The following is an 11,238-nucleotide window of genomic DNA, read 5'->3' on the forward strand; positions in this document are numbered from 1 at the left end:
TATCTGACTGCTCTAGCCTCTATCACTCTAATCTTTGATTGCATCAATCACCACTGATTCCTCCTCCTATTATTTACTTTGGGTTCATGTAACAAGGTACAATCCATGAGATAAAACACCTCAATGGACCCTACCCAATTTCAACCCTCTTGGGACTATCACTTCACATCGCCCCATCTCACACCTGGGGGTATGGCTGCATGTGCTCCCTCTACCCACCTGGCTCGAAATCTCCCCCTACTAGAGGTCTCTGCATGAGTGGATGCCTCCACTCGGTCTCCTCTCTACTTCTCCAATTGTGGCTATCTCCACAATTGTCTGAGACTGATTCTGAGGATGCTCTTGGGGCTGTATTTTAAAAGGTGATTTACTCTCCCTCTCAACCACCAAGTCTCTAGCCTTTTCCTTGCTCCTCAAGGCCTTGCATGCATCTTGTACCTCAAGAGCATACATGTTCTTGACTCGTGCACCAATTTGTTTCACCTGTCCCGTGGTGATGTGTTTAAGGAAAATATTTCCCTTACTAAAGACCACATCATAGCCACGGTCTTCCAATACCGTGACTGAAACAAGATTCTTATTTAGTCCTGGAACATACATCAAACCTGTGAGTCTGAGAGGGGAGCCAGACTCCCTCTAAAAGGTTGTCGTACCTAACCCGATAGCATTATACATCCCGTCATATCCAAACTCTATGCTCTGCTTGAGGCCTTTCTCCTCAAAATCACTAAAGAGGTCTTTGTTCCCCATCATATGGAATGAGGCGCCACTTTCAAGATACCACACGCCTCCCATTACAGTGTTGGCCATGCATGCAATGCGAGTGAAATTAAGTTCAAATTGTGAAGCTAGAGCTTCACCTACTATAGCTACTGCAGGCTCCTTCATTCTTTCTTTCTTATATGGGAAATTCGTGGCATAGTGCCCATGCTCGTGACAATGAAAACACTTGACTTTCGATAAGTCCATATTCTTGCTTCCTGCCTCGCCTTGGGACTTATTTCCCTTGGCCTTCTTTTCCTTACCTGATAAGGCAAATTCCTCTTCCACTTCCTTGGAAGAGGTCCCATCTCTAGTGTTCTGTCGAAACTCCTCTTGTACCAAATCTAACCACAGTCATTCCCAATCTGGCATCATCTCTCTCCCATTGACAGAGACTTGATAACTATGCCAACCCTTGGGAAGTCCAAGAAGAGCTAGGCTCACCATATCATCCTTCAAAATAATGATTCCAACCCTTCCAAGCTCATCTTGACAATGAGTGAACTTGGTCAAGTAATTTGGAATTGAGTCGCCCGCCTCCATCTTGATTTTTCAAAGTTTATCTTTCAGTGCCAACTTCCTATGGTCACTGTTGTTCTGGAAAAGGTATGTCAATGCTTTCCACATAGCATACGGAGTCTCATTCCCATGAAGGCTCCACATAGCATACTGAGTCTCCTTCCCATGAAGACTCGAGACAATGTGGTCTCGAACTCCCTCAAGGATTATCAACCTCTCCCTTGCCACACACTTCTTCCATTCAGTTGGATCTTTTGCATTTGATGTTGGTGGCTTAGGAATGCCTTGATTAATGAATTCCTTCAATTCATTATCCTCCAACACAACCTTCACCTTGTCCTTCCAGGCTATGCAATTTGAGCTGCCATCCAAGGCATACTTGAGCTGCAAACTGTAGAACACCATCTGTCGATCCTAAAGTATGTATTACAAATTAGAAATTCACCTATAACTCTGAACTCAAAACTTTTAAATCTCCTCTAGTATATTGAATTCAGCTCTGATACCATGTAGAATTTCATGTAGATTCACAAGCTCATGCAATGTACTAAAGCACAGGACAAGAATCTACTTCTAATTTCAACCAGCGGAAGCCAATAGATCGATGAAAACAATATGAACAAGAAGAAGACAAATCAATGGCACATAACACAATATGTTTTCTTGGGGAAAGCCATTGCTCAAAACCCCTCCTATCTGTATTGCATTCAATAAAAAATGTGAGTGAAGATACAAATCTTGTTCACACAAGAACAATTTCGCACGAGTATTCTTAACTCTTTACCTCACAAGCTCGTTATTAGCCAATTTCCACTCCCTGCAAAGCCCCTATTTCCTTGTGAAATTCCTAGGATGAATAGCATGTATATAAAGGGAATTCATGCTTCCAAAACTATGCAATCAAAAAATAGGTCCTTCTCTAATTGCATGCGTGATATTTACAACTCAGTAAATCATACAATTAATAGTACACTGTCCCTGCACTCTAGTCTCAACTAGGTCTTCCTCTGAACTAACATGCACGAGTTTCTCATGAGGTAATCTTCAGTTAAATGGAGTAACACTTGTGGACGCACCAGTGCACCAACTGATTGTTAGTCCTATATTAGTTCCATAAATAGTTAGAACTAATTTAACTGAACATATCTCAGTAAACTGAGTTATCTACTTACAACTCAATTTAAACTCATACTGGACCCCTAAAATTTAGCGAGAACATATACATGACTACAGAAAGACTTCCAACTCAAATTCTTAAGCTAATTAAGTTAATTAAACTTAATTAACTATTTACAAGTTGCTATTAGAAAAGAATTCGATTTTATTTCACAATTTAATTTAAGGACAAATTAAATTGGAATTTATGGATTCTATTTTTAACATTTCTTGTTGTTATTTTCAAAAGTGCATCTGATAATGTTGGTTTTGGATTATTAGTTTGTGTATATTCCCATAATCCATTATCAGCCAGGACAACTTCCATCCTGTCTTTCCAAGCACAAAAATTTGAGGTGCCCTCCAATGCATATTCCAACCTCAATTGGTTGAAGGAAATTTTTCCTGCATTGAAGAGAATCTACTACAAAAACTCTGCAAAACGAAATTTACTTGAGAGAATATCTAGAACAAGGTTTCTATGTAGTCATCCATAACTCTGATACCATGTAGAAATGGAAAGAAATTTTCTACTGCTAATGAAATCAAACTGAAATCAAGAGACATAAATTTCCTCTACTATTATGCGGAAAGGAAAACACACGATAGAAACACATGCAATAACATGTTGATAAGCCTCTAAATTAGACATAAATTAAGGCCCATACCTCTAAATTAAACATTAATTTAAGGCCTATGATTGTCCTTCAGCACATTAAACCTCTCCTTTTGCATTAGATAATGTATTTTTAACTTTAATATATTCATTAGAAAGGTTTATGAATAATTGGATATTTGTGCCTAATATTATTTATTTTTGTGGAATATTATGAGAATATTAGGCAGATTATGAAGATTTGGAGGAGATAATTTAGGGATTTGTTCCCTACTACATAAGGATCAATAATAAATAATAAATCAACAAGATATTATGGAATTATGGCACAGATTATGAAACTCCAATGATTGAGAAAATCTAGGAATGTGTTCCCTACCATTTAATGTAGATTTTTAGTATTGGGGACCAGATCCACTAATCAAGAGATTTTGGTGGGGAAAGCTTCCTCTATTCATGGGGAATGATTCCTAATCATTTTGTATAAGTACCAAGTCTAATTTTCCTCTAGGGATAGATTTTCATTAGTGTTATTGTTAAGATAACTTGTATTTTTGCAGCTCCATTGTATTTTATTACTGGGATGTAATTGTGTTGATGAAAATAATGAAGATTGGTGTCATATTCAGCTTCTAAATCTTATTCTCCTCCATAGGTCTCTGAGTTTCCTTGGGCTTAGCTATCCCAGGAGTCTCAGAGCCCTTTTGTATCATTTTCTTTCCTTCTTTTCACTTCTTATTCACATGCATCTCTTGTTTTTATTTCTTTCTACTTTTGCATTTAGTATTAATGATTTCTTGTTGTAGGATTGAGTTAAATAGTTAATGTAAGTTCTTTTGCAAGATCACAAGCATTATTTCATCCTTGGAAAATCTTTGGAAGTTCATAGTAATCATTGAGCTGCTAGGATTAGTCTTCTTATTCCTAAATCTAGATTTCTAGAACTCCTTTATGGCAAAGAACAATAAATTCATGTTATTTTTTAGAACATGCTAACGAGCTTCAATTGAGTTGGTTCCACTTGCATTAGATCACAACAACATTATAGTTCATAACAAAAATTACCCCACTACAATTAGGTTATGCATTTTTTATATTTACTAGCTCACTGCTTCTCGAATTTCTAGATTTTCAACTAGTAATGTTTTTGTATTTTTTAGTATGGATTAACAGAGGTCTTTTTGAGTGATTCAACTTGGAATGGGGACCTAAGACATCCTAGTCAATAACAAAATTTTGTCCTATCCAATTTGGATTTGATTTGCTTGTTCATTCGATGAATTATAATTTCATATAGTAAATTTGTAACATCCTATAGTAAATCAGGGGATCCTGTAGGAAATCACTGTAGCATCCTGTAGGAAATCGCTGTAGCATCCTATAGGAAAGCCTGTTTTCAGCCCGTATTAAGAAAAATCATCATTGAAGCTAGGACTAGGCCTCTACCTAACCTCCATGCCATCAAGACCATTTTAACCCTCTTGCTCCACACTTGTCTCCCTTGCCAAAGATCAAAGAAAGATTAGCATTTGCATTCATAAAGAAAAAAAGATTTAAAAAATGAATTCTTTTATATTTACACATGCACATAGCAGTGAGTACTCTCTAGATCAGATTTCATGCTCAGTTAGTTTAAATCATCACATGTGATAAATAGGGTTAAGCTAGGTTTCTTTTACATTTAGTTCATGATCTTTATGCAATTAGAATAGGTTTCTTTCCTTGTACTTTGTTTCTTGCAATAGGTTAAGAATCCATTTCGAACATTTCATTTATGCAATTAGTTTAGGATTTGGCTTCAAAACATGCACTCTATTACATCATGACAACAAAGGAAGGACACATTGTATGTCGCACATATAGTGTCAATACCTCTTAAGTTTGTACGAACCCCAGGTTGATAATTAAATTTGGTAGCCTTGGGAGTTGCAGTATTCTTGTTGCAATACCGAGGCTCATCACATGTAACCATAAAAACACAGAGAACACAATGATTTTACAAGGGAACCCAAGTAGGAAAATCTCCTCTGTTGCTTTGCATTACTTCATATGAGAAAGAGAAACAATTACAATGTCTTACTTCAACTCTAAAGCGCACCCTGTGCTATCAAAATGTTCTCCTACTTCCTAACCTGCTGTGGCCAACACTTATCAAATTCAAGCCTCGACCAAACTACTATTTCCTTGCACAATCCTGGAGGAATTAAGCTCCGAAAAAAAATAGGGAAATTTACTATTTCCTTGCACAATTCCAATAGGAATTTATCACCTACTTAGTATAAAAGCACAATACACTCAACAATATACAATTATAATTACGATGTGTCTTTTCCTCCACTCCAACTAGGAAATTTGAATTCCATGCATGTTTGAGCTATTTTTGGTTGATTGACTAGTTAACTAAGAGATCAGTGAGTTACAACAGTCATAACTACTCCATTGACCTTCAACTGACTTAATTAATGACTAGAGCTCAGTTAACTTAGTTCAACTAACAATAACTCAACTAGATTGTTAGATCTTAGCAATCAACTCATGCACAAATCTACTTCTAGCCTACAATCTCGAATTTACTGACTTAACTAGTAAACAAGGCCATGTCACTCTAGTTAACTATAATCTAAGTCATCCGGCTGATGTGAAAAATCGAATTATCTCCATTTAACTAAGGCACTAGTCAAATGAAGCCTTTTCTTACCATAGTTTCAACAATATCAATGTTAACCAAGTGTGTCCTTTATCCCCTACACTTTTTGGCATTTTCTTTGATAAGCTTGAGCTTGTCTGGAAGCTGCAGGATGCCTGGCACCAAGCTCGCTAGTATGGTCATTACTCTTCTCCTTTATGTTGACGACTTTGTTTTTTTGGTGAGAAGCCATGAGGATCTCAACAAATAGCTTAATATCCTTCATGATTACTACTCTAAGATGGGTATGCCTATTAATACGGACAAGACTAAAGTCATGATAATTAAGTCTAAGAAGATTAACCATGGGAGTTTCACCTGCGATAAAAATTGCTTGGAAAAAGTTTCTTCATACAAATACTTAGGTATTGACATCAATCATCTACTTAATTGGAATGATAACATTGAGAAAAGAATCATTGGTCGCTATAAATATTATCACGATCTCGAAAACAATTGTAAGACAACTGATCCTTGGGTTTGGAGTAAAAAAGTGTTTCTCTTTGAGACTCTTGTCACCCTTGTGATTTTATACGGATGTGAAGTTTGGGGTTGCAGTATATCTAGAGAATCGTGGAGGAAGATCGAGATGATCCAAAATCAACTTATAACGTACAACCTCAAGATAAAAATTAATAATCTCTATCCTATCCTATTGACTGAAGCTAGCATTTCCCCCATTGAAAGCATAATTATGTTTTGTTATCTAATGTATAAGAAGAGGCTTTACAACATGGAAACCATGAGCTTCCCCAAAATTTCTTCTATCTCTAGCCAAAACCCCCACCTCCGGCTTAAGCGAGTTTGGCAAAAGGATGCCTAGGCATGGTTCAACTATTGGGGGGTAAAGGAGGAGATCATCTTGGAGAATAGAGATAATATTAAAAATACTATCACTTCCAAATTTAAGGACAAATTGTGGGATGCTAAGGAGCTTGAGGGGAAAATGAAGCTAAGGTACTATAAGGAGGTGATCAACCCCACTCTTGCTAACCAGAATTATCTCTTTGTCTTAACTAGTGCTAAGAAGAAAATGAACATTGCGAAGATAAGAACTAACTCCCACGAGCTTCGAAGTGAAATTGGGCATTGGTCTATCCCCAAAACACCCTGGGAAGAAAGAATTTGTCAGTTGTGTGACACTAAGAGAATTGAAGATGAAAAGCATTTTCTGTTGGATTGTCTAGGCCTCACTCACATTTGTTCTCATTGCCAAAACATCTGCCAGACTTCCAACTTTCTTGACTTGTGCAGTGAGGATAACTATAGTGATCTTGGAACACTCCTTTCTCTTCTATTTGATTATAGAAATAATATTTTAAAAAGTATCAACTAATTTCTTTTCTTAAACACTGATAGAGCAGGTCTCAGTGGACATTAATCATCATCATTTAAATTTATTTTAATGTGATAGTTATGTTATGATTTTTTTTAAGTGTTTATAATTTAATTAATAAAAATAAAATTACAATATAAAAAATTGAATTGAATTGATTTATTATTTTTTTTAGTTGAGCCAACATTATGTTTTATTATTATTATTTTTTAATATAATGTTTTATTTTAAGGATATTACAACATCTCTTCCATATTAAACTAGCATTTAAATGTTTACACTCATTTACAATGACCACAACATCTTCTCTATACTAAACTATAAAATATATTTAACCACAATTAAAAAATCAACTAAATTAAAATATTTAATAAAAACTAAATTAATTAAACTTAATAAAAAAAATGAAATTACATAATATTATATTTTTCTTCCTTTCTATTTAAAATAATTAAAAATACTCTTCCATAACTCATAAATAAATTAAATTATGCATGATTCATAAATGATGAACCAGATAAATTCTAAAGCCTAATCTCTACGAAATAGTGAACATCACCCTCGCCAACTTTTAGGGAAAATTATAACCTCCTCCAATATGAATAAATAAATTAAATTAAATTAAATTAAATTTATAAGCATTTAAATTAAGAATTATCCTCACATTAATACCAAATGCATACATTACAAATTACTTTACCACAGCGACTACAATCTAGTCTAGGTTATAATTTACAAAGTGCATCCCGCACCAGCCAAAGTTGGAATGTGTTGGCAAGACGATAGGACACCACGGAATATCAATCCGTAATATGCGAATCACACCGGACAAAGATTGACGCAAGCACCTTATATTATTATCAAACATATGACGCCACGGAAATTCAATCGCCATATTATTAGTGACATTACATCAGGTTAGTAAGTAAGATCATACATCTGAGCTGGACGATTTGACTGCCGCGGACTTTAAGTCTTATCCTTAACCCTGAGGTTGCTAATTGGCATTAAATGAACTGGATCCGCAAACCCCACATTTGTTGCCTAACACAGTGCCTTTCGTCCCTTAAATCTCAAACATCTTTGCTTCGGTCGCCGTACTAGTCCCGCTCTTTGTTCAGGCAGTTGAGCTCCACAGTAAGAGATGAAGACCAAGAACTGCAAGGACATGGCCAGATGGGTGCCATTGGCTTTAATTGTTTCGTGCGTCTACATAGGTTGCGCCGGGGCGACTCGCATTAACGGTACCATTAACGGTCCCATAAAGACCATAGTAGTCCTTGTCATGGAGAATCGATCTTTCGACCACATGCTGGGTTGGATGAAGAGCCTGTATCCACAAATCAACGGGGTCACAGGCCACGAGTGGAATCCCATATCCACCACCGATCCCAAATCAGCGAGGCTTTTCTTCGAAGCCGACACTGAATACGTGGATCCGGACCCAGGTCACACGTTTGACGCCGTAAGAGTGCAGATCTTTGGCTCCAATGACACCTCTGCTAATCCTCCCCCTATGAACGGATTCGTCCACCAGGCGATTTCTTTCGGGGGTCGCAACATGTCACGGAGCGTCATGAGTGGCTTCAAGCCTGAGCTCGTTCCCGTATATAAAGCTCTCATAAATGAGTTCGCCTTATTCGATCACTGGTTTTCTTCAGTCCCGTCTGAGACTCACCCCAACAGGCTCTTCGTTCATTCCGCGACTTCTTACGGATCCGTCCAAAATACGAACCCGCAGGTGGCGGAGGGGTACCCACAGAAGACCATCTTTGATTCCTTAGAAGAGTCGGGTCTATCGTTTGGGATTTATTACAAGAACATCCCGGCCACTCTGTTCTACAAATCTCTCAGAAAAGTCAGGCATTTCAAAAATTTCCACCACTATGCCCGAAACTTCAAGCGCGATGCGAAAAAGGGAAGTTGCCCAATTACGTGGTTGTGGAACCGCGCTACTTCGACATCAAAGGCTACCCCGCTGACGACGACCATCCTTCCCACGATGTATCGGAGGGCCAGAAATTGGTGAAGGAAGTTTACGAAACGCTGAGATCCAGCCCTCAGTGGAATGAGACCTTGTTCATCGTTACTTACGACGAACACGGTGGATTCTACGACCACGTTCCCACGCCTGTGACTGGCGTGCCCAGCCCCGACAACAAAGTCACCGCCCCCTTCTTCTTCAAATTCGACAGGTTAGGGGTTCGAGTGCCCACTTTCATGATTTCGCCATGGATCCGCAAAGGAATAGGTTTCCACTCTTCTCCCCTTCTCCATTTTGCATCTATAATTCCATTCTATTCTCACCATTAATTTGAGTATTATCTCGTAAAATTTGTGGTTGCAGTGATACACGGCCCACCGGACCGTATCCCTCGTCTCAGTTTGAGCATTCATCCATCCCTGCAACGGTCAAGAAACTATTCAATCTGAAGTCCGGTTTCCTGAACAAGAGAGATGCGTGGGCTGGCACTTTTGAAGGCATCATCCAGCGCCACAGCGGGCCAAGAAGTGATTGCCCAAGTACTCTCCTTCTGCCTATCCTAGCCATTTATTATTATTAAATTGCTTAATTATCTTTATTACTATATTTAACTTTCCCAACAAATATGATTATGCATTTTCACACCCTTACATATAATTGTTATAAATTTAATATTGTATATATGTGTTATTTCTCATCTATTTGTTTTCTTAAAATTTGTTTTTTATTTAATCATTATTTTTTATTAAAGGTTGAAGTTTACATTCGCGCAAGCTTGGAGTTATTTACGGCGGTGTCTTTTACAATTAAGTTGAAAATTGAATTAGAATGAATTTGTTTTTCCAAACAATATATTAAAATAAATAAAAAATTGAAGAATTTACAAAATGAAAATTATAATAAGTATAGTTAGTAATAATGGTGTCAAAGTAACTAAATCTTGTGTTATCCTCAATGATGATTGTGAGAAATTAAACATGATAAAAAAATGTAAGCTTACTAAACTTACAAAGGAATAAAAAAATTGTATTTTATTTTATGAACTACTCACTTAACAAAAGTTTTATTCTCCAAAATTATTATTTATTTAATGTTAAAAACAACTTAACTTTAACATATTTTTATTTACTCATACTTGATTATTTTGACTAATCCAAAATTTGTGGTTTTGGATACCGTGGCAGAGACACTACCCAACCCTCCAAAGTTAAGGCAGACCGGAGCACAGGAGGACAAGAAGATGAGCGAATTCCAGAAGGAATTGTTGCTATTGGCGGGTATATTGAAGGGAGATAATACTCTCAACGGTTATGTAGAAGAGATAGGGAAGAAAATGAATGTGAGGGAGGGTAACAATTACATCGACGATGCTGTCAAGAGTTTCTTTGAGGCAGCCCGATTAGCTCAAATGCTTGGAGCTCCTGACGACGAGATTGTAAAAATGAGACCGGCCCTCACCACCAGATCCACCACTGCACCATCCTACTACCCCTAATCAAGAAATATTCCTTCTCGTACTACAGATTCTCATTCTATAGCATAATGTACCTAGCTAAGCCCTTGGGCTATGAAAATCCATTTCATATAATTTCCTTTTGGAAAATATAAGGAATGGTTTTTTCTTTTTTAATAATAATAAAACATTACAAATTTCAATTTGGGAATTTAAATTATAAATGATGCTTAATGGATTCACATTCTATGTTAAATTTCTCATTATAAATTTATAATTTTTTTTGTATTTGAATGTGTAATTTTTTTAATGTGAATTATATGTTTTTAATCATTAAAGTTAATTAAATTTTATTTTTATAAGATTTTAAATAAAAATAATCAAATAATTATTAAGCTTAAGCTTATATGTTTTATTTTTTTTAATTTAATGAGTAATTTGAATAATAGATGAAATGACTTTTTATTAATCATTTTTTTTTAAATTTCCATATATATTTTTAAGAATCATAAATTTAAATTTTTTAATTTCCAAAATTCTAGTGCCTTTGGAATTTTCAAGCTGCAAAATTCATTTATGTATTTAAAAGTGCATTCTAAGTAATAGGAAATCACAATTTCTTTAGAAATTGTATTGCCAGATTTCGCCAAAAAAATAATTTCATCTGTTAATTGGAATGCACCTTTTTTTAATATCTAAATTTTATCTATCAATATAAATATAATTA

General features: G+C 36.1%; 1 pseudogene across 1 annotated transcript; it reads left to right on the forward strand.

The window, feature by feature from the left end:
• Positions 1-7,916: 7,916 nt before the first annotated feature.
• Positions 7,917-10,694, forward strand: LOC149192398 (non-specific phospholipase C2-like; annotated as a pseudogene). Its single transcript, XR_016254880.1, has 3 exons — positions 7,917-9,325; positions 9,394-9,597; positions 10,243-10,694. The product of XR_016254880.1 is annotated as a non-specific phospholipase C2-like (transcript).
• Positions 10,695-11,238: the final 544 nt, after the last annotated feature.

Source organism: Pinus tabuliformis, chromosome 2_2 (assembly GCF_031772625.1).
Source record: "Pinus tabuliformis cultivar Carrire ecotype Pingquan chromosome 2_2, CPIR1, whole genome shotgun sequence".
Taxonomy (NCBI): domain Eukaryota; kingdom Viridiplantae; phylum Streptophyta; class Pinopsida; order Pinales; family Pinaceae; genus Pinus; species Pinus tabuliformis.